We start from the raw sequence: 26,856 nt of genomic DNA, 5'->3' as shown, positions 1-26,856 counted from the left end.
AGGTACAAGATGGGGCTGGGCCAGCTGCTGGCTCTCTCTGTCTCTCTGCCTCTGTTTTGGAGGAGCACGGTCGGAGCTGATGCCCGGGGAAGGGAATTCGCTGCCGTCGCCGGGGCCCAGCCCAGAGCTGCTGCTCCTGCCCTGGGGTGAGCATCTGCTTGTGAGAGCAGGCCCTGAACTCGGCCCTCATTCACACCCTGCTCACTGAAACTCACACAGTTCAGGAGGCAAAGGAAAAACTCCATAGATGAGCTTCTGGAATATAATTCCAAAATGACCGATATGTTTTCATAGCTGCAGTTGAAACTAGGAAATTACAAGGGTAAATAATAGTGAATATTGCAGTGGAGGAGGGCTTAGTTGGGCTATTGGGAAGGAATTGTTCCCTGTGAGGGTGGGCAGGCCCTGGCACAGGGTGCCCAGAGAAACTGTTGCTGCACCTTGGCAGTGTCCAAAGCTTGGCTGGCTGGGGCTTGGAGGACACTGGATAGTGGAAGTTGTCCCTGCTCGTTGCAGGGGTAGCACTGGATGGGCTGTGAGGTTCTTTCCACCCCAAACAACTCTGGGATTCTGGGATTCCATGACTCAGCTCCTTAGCACCAGATTGGTGCTGGAGGAGCTCAGCACCAGCCTCAGTGAGCTGCAGGTCCCTGTGGTTGAGCTCAGGAGGATTTTCCCTTTTCCCTCTGCACACCCTGGCAAACAGGGAGCCTTTCAGCCCACAGCATTGCCCTCTGTGCCAGCACCAAGCCATTCGCAGCCTGGCAGGGCAGGGCTGCCACCCCATGTGCTGCAGCTGCTGCCAGGCCTGCTCAGGGAGCCCGGGCAGCTCTGCACACGTCTCCTGGCCATTGCTCACTTGGGAGCAAGCAGGAGCCTGGGAGTGCAAAGACAAAGCCAGCAGCTGCTTTGCTAGGAGCCCCAAGGACAGGCAGTGTCCAGGTTGTGGGAACCTGCAGTTTCAGCTGCTCTTGCCAAGCCCGTGTCCTCCCAGGCTCGGTGTCTCAGTAGATTTCCAGTGAGGCAGCAAGAGCTGCATTTTAGTGCTGCAGCACCTCTGGGGGCTCCTGGCACAGCGAGCGGGATCCAGTCTCCTGCAGGAAAATCCCTGTGTGCCTCACAGCGAGTCCCACAAAACAGCCTGGGAGCTGCTCCCCTGCAGAGCAGGGAGTGCTGCAAAATCTCCTTGGCATGGCTGAGAGCACTCCTTCCTGCAGAGATCCTCCAGAACGATCCCTGCACCAGGGATGTGTGGAAGGGGCTAGCAGTGGGCCTGTTAGCTAAAAGAGCCAGAAGTAAGTAGAAGAAGCTAAGGAGCTTTCTCCAAGGAACCAAGGAGATCGAGAGAAGAAAGATAAGAGCATTCTGCAGCTGGATGGGAAACAACTGGAAAGTGTATAAAAGATCAGCCATTTTCACTAATAAAGTGTTGCCAACAGTTGCCAACGGTTGCTAACGGTTGACAACTGAGACTAAGACTGTTTGTGGTCTCTGCTTTAATGGCGTGACCGCCTCGACTGCAACAGGGAAGCTCTCTGTGAGGAGAACTGCACACAAATAAAGGGGCTTTTGCATCCCGCAACCGCCTTGTGCCACAAGTCACAAGGACTTGGTGTCCCCAAATCCCCCCGGCCCAGGCAGTGCCTTTCTCCTGTGCCTCACACAGCTCACACCGCACCCACAGCAACCAAAACTTCAGCCTTGAGGATTTCCCCTCAAATCAATGAGCACAGGGCAATGAAAACAACAAGCACTTCTGATTATCAATTCAATCATTTTATTTCAATAAAAGCGTTTTATCTAACCAGTTCTAACTTAGCAACCGAACTTTAACCTACAGAATTCAACCTAACTTCAACCTAGAGAAGTCAACCTACATTTTTAACCTACTGAATTCAACCTAACTTTAACCTATGGAATCTAACTCTATTCTACTAGCTCTGGTCCACAAATTCCTGGGGCAGCAGCCACAAGGACCCCTCAGCCATGACCCTCCTGGCCCTCCAGCAGATCGACACTGCCACTGAGCTTGGTGTCTCCTGCTCAGAATGACTGAGGGTGTCCTCAGTTGTCTTGTCCAGGTCCTTCGTGAAGAACGTCCAGGCCATGGTCAGCGTTCCTGGGGCAGAATCCTGAGCAGCTCTAGGTCTTGCTTTGCCTCCGTGGGTGTTTTATCATTGTCAAGGTGGAGTCATGGTGGGATGGCCTCTATGAGTGGAGCCCTGGAATGAGGCGTCTGAGGCTCCTGAATGCCCTGTGCAGAGCCCTGAGTGCCCTCCTGAAGCGGGAGGGGCGCCGCACGGGGACAGCTGCAGCTGAGCGCAGGCCCTGCAGACGCTCAAGGGACCGTCTGTGCCTCCTGAGCAACTGCTGCTCCCGCCAAGTGGCCCCCAGGACAGCCTGCATTTGCCTGCCATAGATCTCCATGTCTTCCATTTGGGACAGGCTTCCTTCTTCCGGCTGCTGGCTGCTGACGCCTGTGCCCATGGGAAGGAGTGGTGGGCGCACATGAGATGGGCACATCAGGGCTGCCTCCAGCTGATCTCGACCATCCTCAGGGGCTGTGCAGGCCCATGACTCACACGGCAGCAACCACGAGGCACCCTTGTCCTCAGCACTGCAGCTTCGGACTTGGTTGTCTGCCCAAGCCTTGTATGGCAGGGTCACTGAGCCAATCTCCTCCCTGCTCATCCTGCCTGGCTCTGTGTCTTCTGGCAGTGGCTCACTGAGCAGGGACCCTGAGGGGCTCTCTTCCCAAGCCATCCTGCCTGGCTCTGTGTCTTCTGGGAGTGGCTCAGATTGGAGGGACCCTGAGGTGATCTCCTCCACAGCCATCCTGCCTGGCTCTGTGTCTTCTGGCAGTGGCTCAGATTGGAGGGACCCTGAGGTGCTCTCCTCCTCAGCCATCCTGCCTGGCTCTGTGTCTTCAGGCAGTGGCTCAGATTGGAGGGACCCTGAGGGGCTCTCTTCCCAAGCCATCCTGCCTGGTTCTGTGTCTTCAGGCAGTGGCTCAGATTGGAGGGACCCTGAGGTGCTCTCCTCCTCAGCCATCCTGCCTGGCTCTGTGTCTTCTGGCCACTCTGTGGATGGGCCAGAGCTGAGCTCCTCGCTGCAGGACCCCTCCTCTCCCCACAGCTCTGCCAAGAGTGCCAAGACTGCTGGCCCTGCCCACGGCCTGAGCTCTTCCAGCTGGCTGGGCCGTGGGCTGGGGGGGCAGCAGGGGCTGTGCGGGGCCGGTGCCCGGCTCTCTGCTGCTGCTGCCTGCGCACCAGAGGCAGCAGGAGCGGCCGTCTGTGCCACCCCTTGTGCCTGGGCAGGGCCACTCACGTGCTGCTCCACAGCCTCTGCGGCTCTGGCCAGGGCAGCAGCTGCTGGCTGGGTATCCGTGGGAGCTGCTGGGGCAGGAGATGAGCTGGGCTGGTCAGAGTCTGCCTCCTCTGCCTCCAGTGAGCCAGGCTCCACCATGAGTGCTGGGCAGAGAGGGTTGACCCAGATGGTGGAGATGGCGACATCCTTGCTCTTCTGCTGCCACAACTCTTGGGCCTTGCTGTCTTCCTCATCAGACACTGATGGATCTGTGTCTTGGAGGAACAGCTTGTGGAGTTTTTCTGGGCCACTGTCAGACTCCAGTCCATTTGTGTCAAAAGAACTGGACAATGATAGCCTCTCTCCCCTGTCACTACAAGCTTGGGAATCATCAGACCACTGCCACTCCTCGCTCCCCAGCTTTTTGAGGAATGCCTTCGCTGCCAGCCCTGCCCACTGCCTGAGATGATCCTGCTGGCTGGGCAATGGGCTGCAGGGGCAGCAGGGGCTGTGTGGGGTCTGGAAAAGGGGATTGACACCGGTACTTTGGATGCTGCCATCCTTGTCCTTCTTGTGCCACCACTCTTGGGCCTCGCTATCTTCTTCATTGGACACTGATGGATCTGTGTCTTGGAGGAACCGTTTTAGTTGTTGTCCTGGGCCGCTGTCAGAGTCCAGTTCATTTGGGTCAAAAGAACCGGACTCCGAGAGGCTCTCTTCCCCACCACTCCCATCTTGGGGATCATCGGACCAGTGCTGCTCTTCACGCCGCAGCTCTTCAAGGAGAGCCATCCCTGCTGGCCCTGCCCACGGCCCCAGCTCTTCCAGCTGGGCGGGCGAGGGCCCGGGGGCGTAGCAGGGGCTGTGCGGGGCAGCTGCCCGGCTCTGTGCCCCCGCTGCAGGGACTGCTGCTGCCGTGGCTGAGCCCGTGGCCCGGTGCAGGCGCCGCTGTGTCCCCGGCTGCCGGATCGCAGCCGCCACCCTGGTGAGGACGGCCCGGCAGCCGCGGCGCAGGGAGCGCAGCAGAGCCCGGCCGCGGGCCCTGGGGCTGTGCGGGGCCGCTGCCCGGCTCTCTGCTGCTGCCGCCTGCGGGCCAGGGCCGGCACGGGAGTCCCGGTGCTGCTGGGCCTGCGGAGCTGCTGCCCGTGGCTCAGAGCTCTGCACCTGCACACAGGAGGAGAAGGCTCAGGCCGAGGCGGATCGGGGGACCCGCAGCGCTGCCCTGGCACAGCGGCTCCCTCCGTGCCGGCAGGCCCGGCCCGGCCCCGAGGCAGCTGCGTGCTGCCATCGCTCACCTTGCGCCTCCTCAGAGAGCGCAGCCACTTCTGCTTGGGCTGGACGCCCGTCGGTGTCTCCTCGCTTGAAGCCATGTCTGCCTCGCCTTGGCGCTGCAGAATCCCGGGAGCTGCTGTCTCCTGACGGAGCTGCTCTCCTGGGAGTGCCACCCCCGGGCTCTGTGCGCCCTTTTAAGCCTCCTGGCCAGGGCGCGGCCTCAGGTGTCACAATGAGCTCTGGGCACACGCAGCCCCGTGTCACAATGGGCTCTGGGCACACGCAGCCCCGTGTCACAAAGGGCCCTGGAACGCGCTGCTGTCCCCAGGGCCACCGCCCAGCACGCCGAGGCCAGCGGGGTACAGAGATACTGTGAGAATTGGGCAGGTACAAGATGGGGCTGGGCCAGCTGCTGGCTCTCTCTGTCTCTCTGCCTCTGTTTTGGAGGAGCACGGTCGGAGCTGATGCCCGGGGAAGGGAATTCGCTGCCGTCGCCGGGGCCCAGCCCAGAGCTGCTGCTCCTGCCCTGGGGTGAGCATCTGCTTGTGAGAGCAGGCCCTGAACTCGGCCCTCATTCACACCCTGCTCACTGAAACTCACACAGTTCAGGAGGCAAAGGAAAAACTCCATAGATGAGCTTCTGGAATATAATTCCAAAATGACCGATATGTTTTCATAGCTGCAGTTGAAACTAGGAAATTACAAGGGTAAATAATAGTGAATATTGCAGTGGAGGAGGGCTTAGTTGGGCTATTGGGAAGGAATTGTTCCCTGTGAGGGTGGGCAGGCCCTGGCACAGGGTGCCCAGAGAAACTGTTGCTGCACCTTGGCAGTGTCCAAAGCTTGGCTGGCTGGGGCTTGGAGGACACTGGATAGTGGAAGTTGTCCCTGCTCGTTGCAGGGGTAGCACTGGATGGGCTGTGAGGTTCTTTCCACCCCAAACAATTCTGGGATTCTGGGATTCCATGACTCAGCTCCTTAGCACCAGATTGGTGCTGGAGGAGCTCAGCACCAGCCTCAGTGAGCTGCAGGTCCCTGTGGTTGAGCTCAGGAGGATTTTCCCTTTTCCCTCTGCACACCCTGGCAAACAGGGAGCCTTTCAGCCCACAGCATTGCCCTCTGTGCCAGCACCAAGCCATTCGCAGCCTGGCAGGGCAGGGCTGCCACCCCATGTGCTGCAGCTGCTGCCAGGCCTGCTCAGGGAGCCCGGGCAGCTCTGCACACGTCTCCTGGCCATTGCTCACTTGGGAGCAAGCAGGAGCCTGGGAGTGCAAAGACAAAGCCAGCAGCTGCTTTGCTAGGAGCCCCAAGGACAGGCAGTGTCCAGGTTGTGGGAACCTGCAGTTTCAGCTGCTCTTGCCAAGCCCGTGTCCTCCCAGGCTCGGTGTCTCAGTAGATTTCCAGTGAGGCAGCAAGAGCTGCATTTTAGTGCTGCAGCACCTCTGGGGGCTCCTGGCACAGCGAGCGGGATCCAGTCTCCTGCAGGAAAATCCCTGTGTGCCTCACAGCGAGTCCCACAAAACAGCCTGGGAGCTGCTCCCCTGCAGAGCAGGGAGTGCTGCAAAATCTCCTTGGCATGGCTGAGAGCACTCCTTCCTGCAGAGATCCTCCAGAACGATCCCTGCACCAGGGATGTGTGGAAGGGGCTAGCAGTGGGCCTGTTAGCTAAAAGAGCCAGAAGTAAGTAGAAGAAGCTAAGGAGCTTTCTCCAAGGAACCAAGGAGATCGAGAGAAGAAAGATAAGAGCATTCCGCAGCTGGATGGGAAACAACTGGAAAGTGTATAAAAGATCAGCCATTTTCACTAATAAAGTGTTGCCAACAGTTGCCAACGGTTGCTAACGGTTGACAACTGAGACTAAGACTGTTTGTGGTCTCTGCTTTAATGGCGTGACCGCCTCGACTGCAACAGGGAAGCTCTCTGTGAGGAGAACTGCACACAAATAAAGGGGCTTTTGCATCCCGCAACCGCCTTGTGCCACAAGTCACAAGGACTTGGTGTCCCCAAATCCCCCCGGCCCAGGCAGTGCCTTTCTCCTGTGCCTCACACAGCTCACACCGCACCCACAGCAACCAAAACTTCAGCCTTGAGGATTTCCCCTCAAATCAATGAGCACAGGGCAATGAAAACAACAAGCACTTCTGATTATCAATTCAATCATTTTATTTCAATAAAAGCGTTTTATCTAACCAGTTCTAACTTAGCAACCGAACTTTAACCTACAGAATTCAACCTAACTTCAACCTAGAGAAGTCAACCTACATTTTTAACCTACTGAATTCAACCTAACTTTAACCTATGGAATCTAACTCTATTCTACTAGCTCTGGTCCACAAATTCCTGGGGCAGCAGCCACAAGGACCCCTCAGCCATGACCCTCCTGGCCCTCCAGCAGATCGACACTGCCACTGAGCTTGGTGTCTCCTGCTCAGAATGACTGAGGGTGTCCTCAGTTGTCTTGTCCAGGTCCTTCGTGAAGAACGTCCAGGCCATGGTCAGCGTTCCTGGGGCAGAATCATGAGCAGCTTTGGGTCTTGCTTTGCCTCCGTGGGTGTTTTATCATTGTAAGGGTGGAGCCATGGTGGGATGGTCTCTATGAGTGGTGCCCTGGAATGAGGTGTCTGAGGCTCCTGAATGCCCTGTGCAGAGCCCTGAGTGCCCTCCTGAAGCGGGAGGGGCGCCGCACGGGGACAGCTGCAGCTGAGCGCAGGCCCTGCAGACGCTCAAGGGACCGTCTGTGCCTCCTGAGCAACTGCTGCTCCCGCCAAGTGGCCCCCAGGACAGCCTGCATTTGCCTGCCATAGGTCTCCATGTCTTCCATTTGGGACAGGCTTCCTTCTTCCGGCTGCTGGCTGCTGACGCCTGTGCCCATGTGAAGGAGTGGTGAGCGCACATGAGATGGGCACATCAGGGCTGCCTCCAGCTGATCTCGACCATCCTCAGGGGCTGTGCAGGCCCATGACTCACACGGCAGCAACCACGAGGCACCCTTGTCCTCAGCGCTGCAGCTTCGGACTTGGTTGTCTGCCCAAGCCTTGTATGGCAGGGTCACTGAGCCAATCTCCTCCCTGCTCATCCTGCCTGGCTCTGTGTCTTCTGGCAGTGGCTCACTGAGCAGGGACCCTGAGGGGCTCTCTTCCCAAGCCATCCTGCCTGGCTCTGTGTCTTCTGGGAGTGGCTCAGATTGGAGGGACCCTGAGGTGCTCTCCTCCTCAGCCATCCTGCCTGGCTCTGTGTCTTCAGGCAGTGGCTCAGATTGGAGGGACCCTGATGTGCTCTCCTCCTCAGCCATCCTGCCTGGCTCTGTGTCTTCTGGCCACTCTGTGGATGGGCCAGAGCTGAGTTCCTCGCTGCAGGACCCCTCCTCTCCCCACAGCTCTGCCAAGAGTGCCAAGACTGCTGGCCCTGCCCACGGCCTGAGCTCTTCCAGCTGGCTGGGCCGTGGGCTGGGGGGGCAGCAGGGGCTGTGTGGGGCCGGTGCCCGGCTCTCTGCTGCTGCCGCCTGCGCACCAGAGGCAGCAGGAGCGGCCGTCTGTGCCACCCCTTGTGCCTGGGCAGGGCCACTCACGTGCTGCTCCACAGCCTCTGGGGCTCTGGCCAGGGCAGCAGCTGCTGGCTGGGTGTCCATGGGCGCTGCTGGGGCAGGAGATGAGCTGGGCCAGTCAGAGTCTGCCTCCTCTGCCTCCAGTGAGCCAGGCTGCTCCCGCCAAGTCGGCCCCATGGCAGCCTCCAGGTCCCTGAAATCCCGCCCTGCATCTTCCACTTGGGCCAGTCTTTGTTCTTCTGCCTGTGTGCCTGGGCCCCTCGACAAGAGCAGGGATTTCCTGTGATGTGGGCAGAGCAGGGGTTCCTGTGGCTGATCTACACCATCCTGGGTGGCTGCGCAGACTTCAGTGCCCCAACTTCCTGCCTGTGACTTACACAGCAGGAATCCTGAGGCACTCACATTCTCACTGCTCTGGTTCAGGCCTTGCTCTTCTTCCTCTGACTCCCATGAGAGGCACCATGACACGGTCTCCATCTCCTGGCCCTGGCTTAGGTCTTGGTCTTGTACCCAAGCCTCATGTGGTGAGGACATGAGCCTAATCTCCTCCCTGCCCATCCTGCCTGGTTCTGTGTCTTCAGGCAGTGGCTCTGATTGGAGGGACCGTGAGGCGCTCTTCTCCTCAGCCATCCTGCCTGGCTCTGTGTCTTCTGCCCACTCTGGGGCAGGAGATGAGCTGGGCAGGTCAGAGTCTGCCTCTTCTGCCTCCAGTGAGCCAGGCTCCTGCATGAGGGCTGGGTAGAGGGGGTTGACCCAGATGGTGTGGATGGTGACATCCTTGCTCTTCTGCTGCCACAACTCTTGGGCCTTGCTGTCTTCCACATGGGACACTGATGGATCTGTGTCTTGGTGAAACAGCTTTTGGAGTTGTCCTCTCTGGATGTCTGTGGGAGCTGCTGGGGCAGGAGATGTGATGGGCAGGTCAGAGTCCTCTTCCTCTGTGTCCAGCGAGCCAGGCTCCTGCACGAGGGCTGGGTAGCGGGGGTTGACCCAGATGGTGCGGATGGTGACGTCCTTGCTCTTCTGCTGCCACAACTCCTGGGCCTTCCTGTTTTTCCCATGGGACACCAACTGATCTGTGTCTTGGAGGAAGAGCTTTTGGAATTGTCCTGGGCCACTGTCAGACTCTGCTTTGTTGGGGTCATTAGAACTGGACTGTGCCAGGCTCTCTTCCCCACAAATGCTGTCCTGGCAAAGCGTGGACCAGTTCTGCCTCTCGTTGCCCATGTCTTTAAGGAGTGCCATCAGTCCAGACCTTGCTCCACACAGCTCCAGCTCTTCCAGCTGGTCGAGCAAAGGGCTGGGAGAGCGGCAGCACTCTAAGGGGTATGGGCCTGCAGGCTCCGAGGGCTCTTCCCATGCTCTGTGTGTGAGGGGCGTGGGGGGCCTCTCTTCCTCACTGCTCTGACTCTGCTGGCTGCTGTTTTCCTGTGGCAGTGTCTGCAGTAGGCAGCGCCTGTCCAGCTTGGGGAAGGGCTGCTCCCCAATGTGTGCTGCTGGCAGGAGAGCCCCCAGCTGCGCCCCTGTCCCCTGGGCAAGGCCAGCTCCCAGCTGGGCGGGCGAGGGCCCGGGGGCGTAGCAGGGGCTGTGCGGGGCAGCTGCCCGGCTCTGTACCCCCGCTGCAGGGACTGCTGCTGCCGTGGCTGAGCCCGTGGCCCGGTGCAGGCGCCGCTGTGTCCCCGGCTGCCGGATCGCAGCCGCCACCCTGGTGAGGACGGCCCGGCAGCCGCGGCGCAGGGAGCGCAGCAGAGCCCGGCCGCGGGCCCTGGGGCTGTGCGGGGCCGCTGCCCGGCTCTCTGCTGCTGCCGCCTGCGGGCCAGGGCCGGCACGGGAGTCCCGGTGCTGCTGGGCCTGCGGAGCTGCTGCCCGTGGCTCAGGGCTCTGCACCTGCACACAGGAGGAGAAGGCTCAGGCCGAGGCGGATCGGGGGACCCGCAGCGCTGCCCTGGCACAGCGGCTCCCTCTGTGCCGGCAGGCCTGGCCCGGCCCCGAGGCAGCTGCGTGCTGCCATCGCTCACCTTGCGCCTCCTCAGAGAGCGCAGCCACTTCTGCTTGGGCTGGACGCCCGTCGGTGTCTCCTCGCTTAACGACATCTCTGCCTCGCCTTGGCGCTGCAGAATCCCGGGAGCTGCTGTCTCCTGACGGAGCTGCTCTCCTGGGAATGCCACCCCCCGGCTCTGTGCGCCCTTTTAAGCCTCCTGGCCAGGGCGCGGCCTCAGGTGTCACAATGGGCTCTGGGCACACGCAGCCCCGTGTCACAATGGGCTCTGGGCACACGCAGCCCCGTGTCACAAAGGGCCCTGGAACGCGCTGCTGTCCCCAGGGCCACCGCCCAGCACGCCGAGGCCAGCGGGGTACAGAGATACTGTGAGAATTGGGCAGGTACAAGATGGGGCTGGGCCAGCTGCTGGCTCTCTCTGTCTCTCTGCCTCTGTTTTGGAGGAGCACGGTCGGAGCTGATGCCCGGGGAAGGGAATTCGCTGCTGTCGCCGGGGCCCAGCCCAGAGCTGCTGCTCCTGCCCTGGGGTGAGCATCTGCTTGTGAGAGCAGGCCCTGAACTCGGCCCTCATTCACACCCTGCTCACTGAAACTCACACAGTTCAGGAGGCAAAGGAAAAACTCCATAGATAAGCTTTTGGAATATAATTCCAAAATGACCGATATGTTTTCATAGCTCCAGTTGAAACTAGGAAGCTGGAAGAGGAAATAATGGTGATTATTCCAGTGGAGGAGGGCTTAGTTGGGCTATTGGGAAGGAATTGTTCCCTGTGAGGGTGGTGAGACTCTGGCAGAGGGTGCCCAGAGAAGCTGTGGGTGCCCCTGGATCCCTGGCAGAGTCCAAGGTCAGGTTGGATGGGGCTTGGAGCATCCTGGGATAGTGGAAGTTGTCCCTGCCCATATCAGGGGTTTGGCACTGGATGGGCTTTGAAGTCCCTTCCCGTCCAAAACTTCCTGGGGTTCTGTTTAATCACAGTGCTGGGAAACTTTTCCCCTCCTGAATACCCACCATCTGTCACGAAAAAAGGATTCTCCCAAGTCTGGTAATTCAGAAGCAACGGCCGATTTCAAATATCCTTCAGACATCTTATGGATGTGAATAAGATGAATATCCCAGCACATATCAGAAAGCAATTAGATGGAATTCATTTGAATATAGTTAATATCTTTTCTCATACCTATGAAAGGTCAAAATATAAAATAATATTGTGGGAGCCTACTCTGAAGGAGTATAACGCTGAAATGTAATCCAGGACTAGAAGAATAGATAAACAATTTGAATCATTCAGCACAGAGTTACAATTAAGAAAAGAATTTCTTTGTAGAGAAAAGAAACTCAGGTTGAATCACGATTACATATATGTACTTTTAGTGAAGAAAGATAGCAACATGGTTGACAAATGTGCATGTGCAATGTATTTTCCTCAGGAATTTAGGACTGCAATGTCCCAGGTTACAGGTAGAAAGGAAACACAATTTTCAGAGGGAAAGAAAAGTACTAAAACTCAGGAAAGTTCTCAGAGGTTGTTAGCATTATTCCAACTGCTAATGTCACCATGCATATTAAATCTTGTTTGCTATGATTAATTGCTTGGTGGTTTTTAATAGCGTTCTGTGGAATACAGAGGACATCTCAACTGCAGTGCAGGTGACACAGCAGGACCTTGGAACATCTGCCTGGATATAGAGGCATACCCTGATTTCCAGCAGATTATCTCTAAGCCATTTAACACTGCTGCCTTGAAAGGATAGTTATGGCAAAGAGTCTTATGTGAAGCTTCTAGAATAAAAAGTTAGTAAGAATGAAGTGTGCAGGATGTTGCTCCTTTGAAAAAAGAATGCAAATTTAGGAGACTTGATGATCTTAACACACCATTTCCTAACTGCTTGGTATGGGAAACTATTTACCACATCAGCCAACAATTCTGATCCACTGAGACTTTAGTTAAAGTTGGCTTCAATCTGTTCCTGGAAATCAGAAGACAGCACATTAAAGACTACAAAGAAAGCTTTAAAACTACTGTTTCATACAAATAAGCTTTTTTGTTCTTTACTGTAGCTTTTGCTTGGGAATTTCACACATTACAAGGAGGAAGAGAGGATTAACAGTCCTGATGGATCCCTGGATCTGGACCGGTCTCAGGACTCCCTCCTGCTTAATCCCAGCACTGACAAAGGGTGGCACTGACAAAGTGTGTCCCTGAGGTGCTCCAGGAAAATACGCAGGTCTCATGTGATAAATGATATCAAACAGATGTCTCACATGTGACATGAAACAGCATTCTGCCAGGTTGCCATATCCCAGGTAGACACCTGAGCAATTCACCCCTTCAGATCCCTTTCCCATGGGAGTTTTTAAATCCCCTCCTGAAGTCCAGCAGGAATCTCAAGCCTGTGTTTTTAAAAGCTGGTGCCTCTGAGTTATTTTCCACAATTTATTATGTATTCTGTACCAGTAGCACCTAAAGCTCTAAAGCTCATCATTGTCAGTAAAAGTCTCATGCATGTAAACAAGGACTGAACTTGCCTGTAATTTAAGAACAGAGCTCAAGTCTCTGTTTTGATCCAAGCCCGTAATGCTCTTAAAATTTCTGAAGGTTAAGACACGCCTGGGTTGTTTTATTTATTTATTTTTTTTTTTAAAGGTGACACGCACAAAATCAAATTCTGATTGCAGTCTGGTCTCCAAATCAACATTAAATTCAGCTGTTATTTTGTAAATGTCCTACTCATTACACAATACACAACAATTTCCTTGCATAATAAATAGCAGGGCATTTAAAAAGGAAAATACTAAAGTGCAAAAGCAAATTATCAAAAAAAAAAAAAATCCAAACAAAAAAAATCACAAAGCTATGTAGCACCACTACATTGCTGCTGCTCCTACTCCTTTCACTCAAACTGAAATCTATCTGAGGCTCACACAGACCATGAAAACCTGAAGTTTCAAACAAGGCTTGGAGGGTAAATTTGAGGTGAGCTGCCTAGAAGAGAACTCTGCTCTTCCTTCTCCCATCAGCACCTCAGTGTCAGAAAACATGGGATGGAACAAACTCAGAGGAAGCAGACTGGACAAAAGGTGGTCTCTTCTGTTCTTTCCTACATCTACACCTGAGTGAAGAATTACCATCCTACTTAAAAAGTGGAATGTGAAAACTATTTGTCATTCCTGAGGGCATTTCACAAGTGAGGATGGAAGAAGCTAATGCCAAATTACTGACAAAAAAATCATACTGCAGGAGGAAAACTGCACATTTCTGGCTTGTGAAGTGGACCTACCATGTACTCCATCTAGGAATGCTGCATTGCACTGGCACTTGGAGCTTGGATTTGCCTCTGAGGCTTGAAATATGGAAAGACACACATAGTTTTAGTATGAGTTCCAAATTCAATAACTAAAGTCTAGCTCATATAAAAATCTTGACTTTCAGCTGTAATCCAGTTTTTAATCCTGCCTGTAAACAGTATTCCAGCAGCACGAGTGAAAATACCCAAACACGTCATTCATGGGTACAATATGAAATTATTGTTTAAATTTCAAGATATGTAAGGGGAACAACCCTGCAGATACCCAGGGGCACACCCTGGAGTTGAGATTCCCCTGCAGCCCATGGGGAAGTAGCTGTGCCCCTGTGATGCACAATTTAAGTAATAGATTGACTCCAAAATAAAGCATATTATTGTATTAATTAATATTTGACATTTTCCCAGCAGTTCTCAGCATCTTACACAGCTGGGATCAGCTTGTAAGTACCTAAGTGTTGCAGCACTGATGAAATGGCTTTCCTGTTAATATATTCACAAGGTGGTGGCTGCAGGGTTTTAAAAAAATAATAAAAAAAATAAAAAAAGGTCACCTACATCTTTTCAACATTAATCCATGACTGGGTTTATAAGAAATTACTCGGTCATCCAAGTTAAGAGTAGATGTGTTCAAATGAACTGAAAGCAAACTTCCCTGTGTAGAATTAATTATAGCTGGCATGTGAACAGCTAATAAAAATGGTATTTTTTATGTCTTTGTTATAAAATGTCTTCATGCCATAATTAGGAGTCTACTCTGGAACTGCAGGAGCAGAGCTATTGCTTTGCTCCAGCAGAGCTACTGACATTGCTTTACCAGCTCTTTTCTTGGCAAATAGAACAAGAGGAAAAGTAGAGTTCCATTAAGATACCTGGTGAGGGAATGAAAAGAAAAAGAAAATATTTTTGTTGTTGTTTTCTGAGTGATTACTCAGAGCCAAGAAGGCTGAGTAGCACAGAACCAAAAATCTGAAGCACAGACATGAAGTGTAGCCCTGGAGCCAGTTTCCCACAGTGGCAGCTCACCCCAAAGTTAAGGGAAATTTAAGAACTTTTACTATGGACATGAGTTAAGCACATCCATCACTATCAGACACATGCTTAGGGCACTGATTAGATCCTTCCCAAAGGAGGTGTGTTGATTTGGCATGGCCTGGTTTTTGGGAGCAGGGGAGTGCCACAGACGTAGTTTCTATGAGAAGCTGCTAGAAGCTCTCACTATGTCTGACAGAACCAATTTCTGTTTAAGTTCTCATCCTCCTCCTCAGACTCCATTAATAATAAATTTACCTTATGCCTTTAAATTGGAACGTGTTTTGCCCTTAAAGTGTTTTTTCCCAATCCTTATCTCAACTCATGGGCCCTTCATTAATTTTTTGTTTTCTTCTTCTCTGCCCAACTGTAGCCAAGGAGAGTAAACAAATGGCTTTTATGGGGGGCTCTCAGATCAGTTTATCATCCCCTCATACAAAAGACATTAAAAATCTGACATTTTAAATTGCAACCTACTAAAAAGATATTTCAAGACTGTGTTGGTTTGTGCAAACCCATTTTTATTGCAAAACATCATGTTAGAAAGTTTCTTTACAAATGTTGATGGCTATTTTAATAGAGAGTGTAATTTAATGAAACAATTGCTTTCTTTTTCCATGCAAGAGAAATTGAAATGTTAATTCAAATTGGATTGGACAGATCCAAAGCCTGACTAATTGAATGTAAACAAAAGAGGAGGAGGAGGAAGAGGAGGAGGAGGAGAATGCCAAGTTGGCATCTTCTGCAGAAACAAGGGAATTGTGGTTATCATTTCTGTTTTTTAATGTTTTCCTGAAGGAGCAGGAAGAATGAGAAATAATCATATTAAAATAACTGTTAAATTAAGCTATATTGGCAGGTGGTTGACAGTACAAAGCGAAGCAAAGCAGAAACATGGGGAAAGGAAAACAAAAAAAAAGTCCAATTTAGATACATCTGAAGTTGGAGGAAATTCTTAAAGAATAGAGATGGTAATAAAAGTGATCCAAAGCATTTATCCTTTGAATAAAGGACAGAATAGGAAAGTAGCAGTCAGCTGGCAATGGTGGAACTCAAAAAACATGGCTGAGCATAAATACGTACAGAATAGCACATCCACATAGTGGCCATTCTGCTGCTTAACAAAGGAATTGCTCCAGCAGGAATTCTTTTCCCTGAGAAGCCTTCTGAAGATGTTATGAATATGAACGAGGCCTAACTTTCTCCAACGAGGTTCTTGTTTATTAAAATAGCTACAAGGAATGCACTACCCAGGATAAGCCCAGGCACCCACAGAGTGAGCCAAACACAAAACAGCACACTAATCCCAAATGCATGAGGCTCTCCCCAAGTACAACAGGTATCTTAAAATAAGAACCCTGACCCACCAGAACTCCCCCCATTTATAGCCCCTTTTGAGTCCAGCATTGGTCCATTTTGGATCCACATGCTGATTGGTCCATTTCCAGGCTTCCCATTGGTCTTTAACGCCATTCATTCTGGACCAATTGTTTCTGCAGGGCTTCGAATGACTGGTCAGATCTTCCATCCAATCTGTCTTCAACCTCGCCTTGCCCCACCAGACTGCCCTTCCACCAAACCCTGGACCCTTCTTCTAACACATTCTAATAAGCCTCTCCCTTTTAACATAATACAAATAATATAACATAATTAATACAATATAATTGAGCTATACACTTATTTCACTTAACTTTTATGTATAACAGAGGCAACTTCCAGGAACAGTTTGGAGGAATTGCAGTGAGGAGAAAATGGGAGCACATTGATGATGGATGAGATGAAGTGTGGTGTGTAAAGTGATCATACACTAAAATGCCTTGCTAAAAGAGGTCTCAAGGACCAAAGTGCTTGCAGCCAGGGTGAAAACAGCTAAGAATTAGTTTACACCACCCCATAGATATATATTCTTTTTACCTCAGCCAAAGCTGAACTTCCATGAGTCCTTCATTCCAGCACAAGGTGGGTTTCATTACAAGATGGTATCACAAAAAAAGAACTTGATGTGATCATGTGAAGTACATGACCCGGATCTGTGCAAAGAAAATGAGTGATTCCACATGGGGAGCTGGACTGTGGCATTATTGGATAAAGAGAGAAAAATGAGCAGAGATTAATGGACTGAACAGCCATTAAACTTCCATGAAAGTCTTCTCAAGGAGTGCTGGAAGCTTAAAGGAGGATTGAAGAGGTGCTGGGAAGTGAATAGTCCTTCTGATCACAGGTGGCTTGCTTACATAATAAACCTGCTTTCCATCAATAAATTAAGACTTCATAATAAACAATTTGAAACAGGAAATTCAAACATCTTTCCCTACTTTTATGCATGTGACTGGCATCTCAATCAACAAATGTAATTGCAAATTTTAAAGAACATTATAAATCACTCTTCTTTCTCACTGCAGTTTTCAGCAGAAATGGAATTTTATGCTCCTGAATTTTGAAGCTGACACGTTATTAGCGTCATACATTATGTCTAAAACAATTGAAGGAAATAGAATTGATAAAACAGAAATAAAAAGCATCCAGCAATGAAAAAACTAAACCAATAACAGAATCTGAAACATTCATCAAAACATATTAGCAATAAATTTTAATCAGCAGGATGTCACTTCCTATTGAGTGAGAGCAGAGAGGCTGTGCTGTTCCCACTTACTGACATAATATAACCAGCACTACAGAAAAATTGGTTATCAGTTGAACTCTCAACTTGAATCAGAAGAAAGTAACAGGATGAAATAAAAATGAAATGGAGCAAATCAGAGCAGAGCAGTGTGGAAGAGCCTGTATGGCCAGGAAAGTAGGTAGGTACAGAAGGTACAGCTGCCACAGAGGCAGTAAAGGCCTGAAATGATGCCTCATCCCTGTGAAGGCAATGACATTTTTCCAGCAGCAAAGGCTTGTGGCATGTCCCTGAGTGATTTTTCAGGAGCCAGGCATGCAGCCAAGAGTGCAGTACCCAGCTCACGGCCTTTGCACATGCAGGGACCTGGGAGCAATGCAAGAGCCTGAGAGCAATCCCAATTTAGCATCCACCTTCCTGCCTCCTGGAGAGAGGAGCCCAGGGCTGGAAACTCCATCCCAAAAGAGGAGAGTGTAGGATTGTTCATAGCCACATTTTCCAGGTGAAAGCAAGGCTGCAAGATTGGGTTATAGAATCATCCTGGAGTAAGAACACAAATTAATCTGCAGAATGCTGTTGGCTTAGTGCTGCTACTACTACTACTGCTACTGCTGTTACTACTACTACTACTATCTTAGTAATACAGAAGAATGGGAGCTTCAGACAAGGTTTTTCATTGAGACCCTCCCATCATAATGTGCAGAAGGAACCTCCCAGCACCCTGAACTCCTTCTCGGAGAACATTTCGAGTGCAGCTGGATCCAGTCCTGGTCCCACATTTGTGGGAAAAGAGCCTACAGATGTTATCAAGGCTTTATACAAGTTTGTCCTGAAGTATTGAGGATGGAATCCCAATTATATTTATATAAATTAAATGAATTATTTGTTTAAAAGTGGGATGATAATTATTGGACTGAGAGATCTAATCAGAATTATTTACATAGTACAGACAACTATAACTAATATGGTGCAAAAAAGCTAAAAACTGTTATTAAGTAAAGATTGATGTCACTCACTCATCCCAGTGACCAAGTCTCTCTCAAGGAGTGACCCTGAGGGGTCCCCACTCCAGGGAGGAATCTCCACACAGTTCCAGGAGGAGGGAGATGTTAGAAGATCCTCCCATTAAAAGGTGGGGCTAGGCTTTTATTGGTACAAAGTGACTGATGCCAGATGTCCCCAAGGTGGGTTAGACCAGGGGTCAGCACTGTCACCTGTTGGTTCCTCTGTCAGGATCTCAGGAACCACTCCTCTGACTCAGGAAGCAATCCATCAAGAAAGCATATTCTGCCATAGTCCAACTATATGACTACATGGAGAGAAGGTTCTGAATCATATTTGTACAGTCAAGCCAAGTATCCTGTAAGATCAAATATTCACTTTTTAAAATCCATTCCCTTTTTGAAGGATACATTTCTAATATCCACACCAGAAAACTTTCACAAGTTCAAGAATAGAGAGTCCAAATGAATTACTTGATTAAAATTATACACTCAGAACAAAAAATCAATTTATATGGTCTACTATCTTACTGTAATTTAACAACTTTGCTCTGTTTTCTACCTCTAAGTGATAATGCTTTACTGATTGCAAGAAATTACCTGCTTTGGATCATGTCAGAGTCCCAGCATTAAAATCTAGAAATCTGATCGAGAGCACTGCATTTTTCCTTTTGCTAGAAAACTTAGAAAATCCTTTTCTTTGACAGACTTCATCATTCCCTGCTTGCATCCTTCCCTTTATGTGTTCAACCTATACCTCTAATCTTTAGTTAATGAAAGAAGTTCACAGAAAAGTTAATAACAGCATTCTGGAACTATTAATTAAAACCTGAAGTATCCCACCTTGGCTTGAATGTCTCCTCATATTTCTAAAGGCAAATAATGATACTGAGATCCAAAGTAATCCATCCTCAATGACTACCACTCCTTGTCATTTGATTGCCTCGATACAGCAGATAAATTCTAATGGCTCCAGTCCAATTTGAGGCATATGAGTGTGAAGAGCACAGTAATAATAAAACCAATTGACTCAGAATGGCTCTGCATTTGTAAGTGACTGCAAGGGAGAGCTCTCCTTCCACTGTTAACAGAGGCAAGGAGGCTCAATTTCTGCAGCCAGGGCTGTAATTATAAAATAATTAGGAATAATCTACAGGTACCTAGACATAGAGCCTAATACCAGGGGTAGGTATATAAATGCCGAATGTATGGGCTCTAAGCTGATTAGCCATGGGCTTGCCTGAAAGGCAATTTAAATCAACAGGAGTAGGCTCAGTGCAAAGGAGCTTTCAGACAAACTTACTCTCAGATTCATTAATTATTCCATCATTCTAAATGAGCTGCCACAATTTTCTCTTTGTCTAAAAAACATATCTAATAAATAGAACTGAAATTAATGTAAACCAAAATCAAGGACAAACAAGAGAGAGGACAAGGAAGCAAAACAAAAACATCACGGTGTGAAATGATGCAAACCAAAACAACTTATTAAGAGACATACCGCCCCCAAAAAGGTTAACCAACACTGAAAAGCTTTTATCTTCATGGAAATCAGCTCTAAAATCCCTCTTGCAACAGAAAGAGTGCAGCTGTGGCAATCCCACTGCACATTAAACTGTCTCTTTCTGAAATTCCCTGCTCCCCAAGGTAAGTGATCCCCAGAGAGGCAATCTCAAATTATGGCTGATGTAAAAGTCAATGGATTTGGAAGGGGCCATTGTCTTTCCATCAGAATAAATCAAAGATATAGTCTCAAAGGAAAGGAAAGGATCCGACCTGCTGCCTATGGAAAGGCCTCATGCATATTCAAAGCTGTGCTGCCCCACAGCCTTCCCTGTCCTGGTCCTGCCAGCTCTCCCCTCCCTGCCTGGCTTTGGAACAGCCATGGTTCCTGCTGTGTTTCAGCCTTTGCATAGACCCATGATGCAAAGCTAAATGAAGAATCCTCAGAAGTTATCCCTCTGATTTCTCAGCTGAGGATGCTTTAATTTCAGTTAAGAGTCTCAGCATCATAATAAGCATTTTGTTTTTCCAGAGGTCTAAGTACATCCTGGGGTTCCACAGACATTGATGGGGACAGGGGCTCAGGTCACTGCAGGGACAGCTGCTGTTCCAGGTTCCTTCCTGTAAGGAAACATGAGGGAGAATTTGTCTTGGAGAAACCACGGAGAGGAAAACTGTGTCTGTGGATTGTTTTACTTTTTGTCTGAGTTTTGTTAAGAAAAGTTTCTCGTGTTTCATATCTAATTAGAAAATTGTTTGTGGCCAGGCCTTGAATGTGTTGTAGTAAAAAAAAAAATCTGTGTTCAGCATGTCAGTTAAAGCTAAATGAAAATGAAAGAATTTTGGGCTTAATGATAATTTCCCTCATTTTAAGATGTTTGTTGAGGTAGCAGTTTGGGATGCAGCCTGGGGTTCTGGCCATGTGTGATGATTTTCCACATTGCTGCAGCCAATTTGGGTTGGAGTCATAACTGGAGTTATAGTCTAGTCTTTTAAAAGTATTTTGCTAATAAGAAATGAAGAGTATGAAAATATAAAAGCAAAAGACAAATGACACCCAAGCCTAAAATGTTTATCTATGTAAAGGTTTTAGTGTAGAGGAATTGTACAGCTCAGCCTTGTTTAGCAGTTTCAGGACTGGACTGCAAATTTGTTTATTTTTGTCATAAATCATGTTGTTAAATAATGTACTTGTGTTCTTCTTAGTTTCTAGATATAATAACATTTTTGTGAAATGGCTAAAAATGCTTAAATTTGAATGTCATTAATATATGTAAAGCACAACTTCTGCATCTGACGCTATTCATCACATCCCAAATTAATCATCAGGGACAGAACCCAATAGCTCATTTCAAGCAAAGGCCAATAGCTCTTGGGGAAATTAAATCATCTTTCAGAAATATTTCATTTTGGAAAGCTAATAATTCAATGGAAATGGATTTTTAGAAGAAAAACCTGAGTGTGTTACATAATCTTTCTGTAGGGTTCTCCATCTCATACATTAACATTTCATGTCACATTTTAAAGCACATTTTGTTGAAAAATAGTTTACACTGTTGTGTTGAACATCACAGTCCTTTAATATGTCTGAAGTGATAATAATATCATTAGGAAATTCAGGGGAACATCACTTAAATGTGATTGAAATGGAGACAAGCACAAAGGATGCAACAGATACAGAGTGGGAAATTCTCATTTTTGCAATGGCATTTTTATCTCATCTCTTCCCTCTGTTGTACTGGAGGATGGGGTGTCCAACCACTTCTACAAAATGCTGTGCAATCTGCTGTTCTCTACCCCTCTCCTCCTGGTGTGACAACTTAATGGAGAATGGAAATGGCATTAAAAGCACATTTATTTTTAACTTTGCTCCTCAAGGTACTAGACAGCTCATGGCTGTGCAGGGAGGGAGGAAAGGAAGGACCTGCACCCTGTCCTGATGGGAATAGGGGAGATGATGTCCTTGGAAGGAAGAAGGCTGGTTTGGGAAGTTTTTTTGTTTCAATAAATGTTTATAACTCTTGCCACTTGCCAGTTATACTGGTCATTTAAAAATAAACCTATCATAAATGTGTATTATTATTATTATTTACTTATGAAACAGGTTCAGGTTTGCACTCTGAAAGGAGCAGTTCGACTGCCATGTGTTGGGTGTTGATTCATGGTACTGCCGTCAGAGAAGTTAGCAGTGAAGTCTTCCAAACACTGGGATGATAGGAATGCCCTCCAATGGCCAAAAGAGGGGTTGTTTTGTACATTTCCAGAATGTTTTTTTCCCCCTTTGTTGAGATTCTCTTTTTCTAAATTACTGGAGGTGCAAGGGGTGTGACCATCAGCAGGGCCACCCTTTGGCGGAGCTGTGTCCCCATGTCACCCCATGGTTATTCACCCCATAAAGGAAGGGAATCCTGGCCCTGCTCACACCTGGAGCTCCACCGTGCTCCACAAACCATGGGCCCCATGCTTATGAATCCTTTTGGATCAGTCCTAGCACAGGCAGAACTTAATCCCTATGTTTCGTCCAAGTGACATATTAATTATTGATTATGCCTAATGAATATGCTAATGGGCAGGATTCCAGAGTTCCTGCTGTGCTCTCCAGGCCCTCATCCATTTTTTAAGAGGTGTCTGGAGGAGACAGCATCTGGGCCTGCGCCAAGGCTCCATAATGAAGGCCACACACAGAGTTCAAGGGCTGGAGCTCGTCCTTCAGGGAGAGCAGCAGAAACTTGTTCAGTCTGACAGTTGTTCTTGAGGTTTGGAATTAGATTATTCACTCTCTCCCAGTGTAAATGGGGGAAGTTATTAGTGCTTTTACATTCCGTGGGGGATAAGGTGTGACCTCATTTTCCATTTCAAGTGAAGGGAGAAGGGGGGAAAAACAAGTGGAAAGAAGTTCAGCCCAGTGGTGTAGTCGATAATACATTAAAACTGAAGCACTCCTTCTGCCTGCATTTGCAATGAGATTACAGAAGCTGTCAAGCCTCTCTGTCTTCTTGCTTGTTTTCATCCTCAGGTGAAATAACAAAAAAGGAACAAAAAGTTCCTCTGGCGAGGCCTTGACGGAGGGTTTTGAATGCAGCCCCAAGTGAAGGCTGATGTTGAAATTGCTTCACTCTAAAGAGCCCTGGGTGCTCTGGAGTGTCTGTAGGGACCTCAGCAGGTGCTTTCATAAAGCTCCGTGGTTGGAACCATTTGTGTAAGAGCAGGGACAATTAATGTAATAACAGAGATGGGAATGGGAATAGTTTGGTGCACCAGGCTTGGAAAAAAGTGCTATTATAATCCTTTACAAATAGGAGACAGAAGTGCATCTTGAGAAGATTACCATGAGCACTCATGAACTGATAAAATATCAACCTTGAAGATATCAGATTGCAAAGGAACAAAAAGCCCCTTTTCTGTTTTTTGGACACTGAATTATTTAATTTCAGCAAGTGCTATTTTTCTGTTGTTTTTCAAATGTTAGCAGCCTCTCTTAGGTACATCATAAATAAAATGATGCTGCAGCTGCAGGCCAAGGCCCCACAAGAAATCTAATAGTACCTAAAGAGAAGTGCTACTAAAGACTTGACTCCAAAGCACAGAGTGGATATTAATGAGTGAGTGAAGTGATTAAGAGTCGCTCCCACAATCAGTTTTCTTTCTTATAATCCTATTTCAAAATTCTTTGGAGGGTTTGGAAAAGTTCTTTCTTTGGTGGGGATTAATTGAGGGAAATGTCAAGTTCATCTGTGAGGAACTGGAATGGGACCATGATTCAATCACTGATCATGAGTTTTAATGCATCTTTATGTACAGGTTTAAATGTTTTAACTTTAGTGTAAACCAAAGCAGAAATATGTAGCACAAACTTGAAGAGAGATTTTTCCCCCAAAGCCTGGAAATGCAGCTGCCAACATATGTTGGAGATCTTCATAGTTTGTAAAAAGGGAAGTTAGATTACTATTAGAGAATATAAACATAATTGTAACAAAATCTCAATTTTTTCCCTTGCAGGAGCAGATTAGATTCCTCTTTCAGTCAAGGAAAAATACTTTTTATTGATCCATCAGTTGTGCAACAAGAGTGTTGAGATGAAATAGTTTAAACTGCCCTAAGGTTTCCTAAAAGAGTAGAATAAATTGTGTAACAGTAGGTGGTTTTCTTCAGAACTAACAAAAAATCGAAATCTTTTCATAGAATCCCAGGATGCAGAACATCCCATGTCTTCACTGACTGGAAATACTCTTCTAAAGAGCATGAAGATTTGTTTTTAGGGATTTACATTGAAAAAATAGGGATTGTCCCTATTTCTGAAGCTGGATATCTTAAAAAAAGGCTGTCCTGTAAGGCTAGGGTAAAATGATGATTGTTTTTTTTCTCTGCTAATCACAGAGCCATTGAGTCACTCAACACCAGCTGATGAAGAACCCTCTCTACCCTTTGGATACTTGCTTTTGTATTCTTTTTTTCTTCCCCAAAATTGAAAATGGGATATAAAAAATAGATTGATGGAAACTGGTAGTCTGGGCAGAAGTAATACAGAAGGTGCTACACTGAATGAAGGGAAAGGCTTCTGCCTCAAAGGTAAACAAGAATAAACTGTGTTTCGGCACTTGCCCTTGGGGGTCAAAGCAATAAATACTCTGTTTTCCTTTCTTGAAGTTTATACTTTCTGTAGGAATGTGATTTTGCTTTCACAAAAAAGGCCTTAATTCTTCTTCCTTGGGAAAACAAATTTCATCACCAACCCATAAATAATCACAGGAAAAAAAATAATCGCAGCCTAATTTACATCTAACCTTTCTTTTTAATGATTAATGGATACTATTTATGTAAACTGTTTCTACATTCCAGCGTGAAATGAAATTTAAATTGCAAATTTTACAGTGGTGTATTTTAACTGGTGACCCTTTCCCCAATCACAAATTAAAAAAAAACCCAATTACATTTGTAATAAAGATGCTAATGCATTTCTTGTTTTTAGGGCATGTAAAGTTCTTGCTGCTGGCAACTTACATTCTCCCCACCGATCAGCTATTAAAAATGTATTTTCCAAAGTGCTCCAAGATGTGTGGATGTGGAGGAATTCTCAGCTCATCCACTCTGTGACCATGGCCAGGTAAACCTGTTGAGGGCTGTGTTGTCCATGATTTCCCTTGGACAAGGGCAGCCCTTGGAAGGATGGTGGGTTCTCCTCACTTCAAGGTGCTGAACTTTTGTCATGGACATATTTTATGAGAAATCCTTTTGCCAGGATCTTTTCTTCTGAGAAGCTGAGAAGCTTCAGCTTTTCCACATGTTGCTGCTTTGGAATGTGCTTTGGAGAATTGTTTACCCAGCATGTGAAATTGTTTTTACTTGATGACCAGTGACAGCCACCTGTGTCAAGGCTGTGAGCAGTCACAAGATTTTATTATCATTTCTTTTCTATTCCTTGCTAGCCTTCTGATGAAATCCTTTCTTCTATTATTTTAGTATAGTTTAAATATATAATTTTCTTTTAATATAATATATATTATAAAATAATCAGCCTTCTGAAAGCTGGAGTCAAGATTCTCATCTCTTCTATTGTCCTGGGACCCCTGTGAACACCACCACAAACTTTCACCCAGAGGGCTCCAGGGATTGCTTGGTGCTTGTACACTGGTGTGGGAGGTGCTCCTTCCTCTCTGCCTGCTGCAGGCTGGCCTGTCCTTCATGCAGGGCCTGGGAATGGCCAGGAGAGGAGCCTGCAGGTCCCTGGGCTCTGCCTCTCCTCAGTTCTTTGTGTCCCACAGAGCTTTGGATTGAAGGTCTCAGAGGCAATTCAGTCCAGCTTTGTGGGGGTACCAGTGCTTGGTTTTTCTGGGTCTGGATTGCAGGCACTTGAGACAGTAATTCTCAAGTGTTTATTATTTCTTATCAGTAAAACAGCCTCACTACTGTGAGTTTGGCAGCTTTTCATTAGAAGGCACAAAATGGCCAGCAATCTCTTGTTACAAGGTCTTTTAAGACTAAAGTATCCAACTAAGAACTGACACCTGGATTATTTTCCCTTTTATCCCAATAACTGATCCCAAAGAACCTGCAATGGGGACTTTTCTGCCCAATTACAAAATGCCACCCAAACCCATGGAGAAGAAGGAAGAAGAAGCATGAAGAAGAAACCCAGGACAACACCCCGTGCCCTCCATCTTGCTTCCATCCACAACATACTAAAAACCCCAAACCTAAATTTCTCACCACGTGAGATCCACCTACACTACTCTCTATAATTATTTCACACTTTTAGGATTCCAGTCTATCTTGAAATCCAGGAAACTTTTTCCATGAATGAGGGTCAAAGCCAGTGCTTCCCTGGGGGTCAGGGCACCCCAGAGCAGACACAGAAATATTCCCAGTGCCCTGGGTTTCCACACAGCCTGAAACAGTGATTTCTGCCTTTGCTTCCAGTTGCACTCAGGACCTCTTTGGGGATTTAAGGAGAAATTATTTCAGTACCTTGCTGTTGCTCTGTTAAAACTACAGAAGGATCCAGGAGTGGAGAGGTAACAGCTGAATGTTTTCCTGTGTCCCATTACACCCAGGACTGTGTTCAGCTGTGGCTTTCCAAGGGCAGCAGCTTTGCACCCTCTCTGGAAGGGTTGGGGGATGCTGTGAGCTGCACAAACCCTCTGGGGTGCAATTGGAGCCCCAAGGCCCCTGCAATGTGTCACATCCAATGTGTTGGGGATCTGGAAGGGAATGAGGAGAAACAGGGTGTGGGGAGGAAATTGTGCCAGAACTGGGTGCACTTTGCTGCCTTAGGGCTGCTGGCCTCGTGAAGGGAGCAGAGGCAGAGCTTTCCAACTGGGTGTACTTCCCTCTCAAAGTCAGAAAACAAGAGTGAAACACATCAGAACTACCTGACAAGTCTTTTTAATTTTGAAGGCCTTTTGTTTTGGTGGGTAGAAGAGCTTTATTCTATTTTTGTAGCAATGCCCTGTCGGGAAAGTGCAGGACTAAATATTGTATTTGTGTCTGCACATCTGCAGGGCAAGAAGAAAGGTGATAGGCACAAAAAATAGAACAGTTTGCAGATAGGCAGAGTTTGGGGACTGCATCAGGCTGTTTCTAACAGTGCCAGCAGACAGAGCTCTGCAGTGCTCATCACTTTTTGCTGGTCTCTGTGTCCAGCAGTATGAAAATATCGTTTTACCCACAGACTGAGCAAACTCATTCTGTGAAACATTAAATGTGGAACCCCTGGGTGTCATTCTGAGATTTGCTTTGCAGACTAAAAGAGCACTTTAATAGCAGGTATATAAACCTGC

Source organism: Melospiza georgiana, chromosome 9 (genome assembly GCF_028018845.1).
Source record: "Melospiza georgiana isolate bMelGeo1 chromosome 9, bMelGeo1.pri, whole genome shotgun sequence".
NCBI lineage: Eukaryota > Metazoa > Chordata > Aves > Passeriformes > Passerellidae > Melospiza > Melospiza georgiana.
This window is presented reverse-complemented; position numbering follows the sequence as displayed.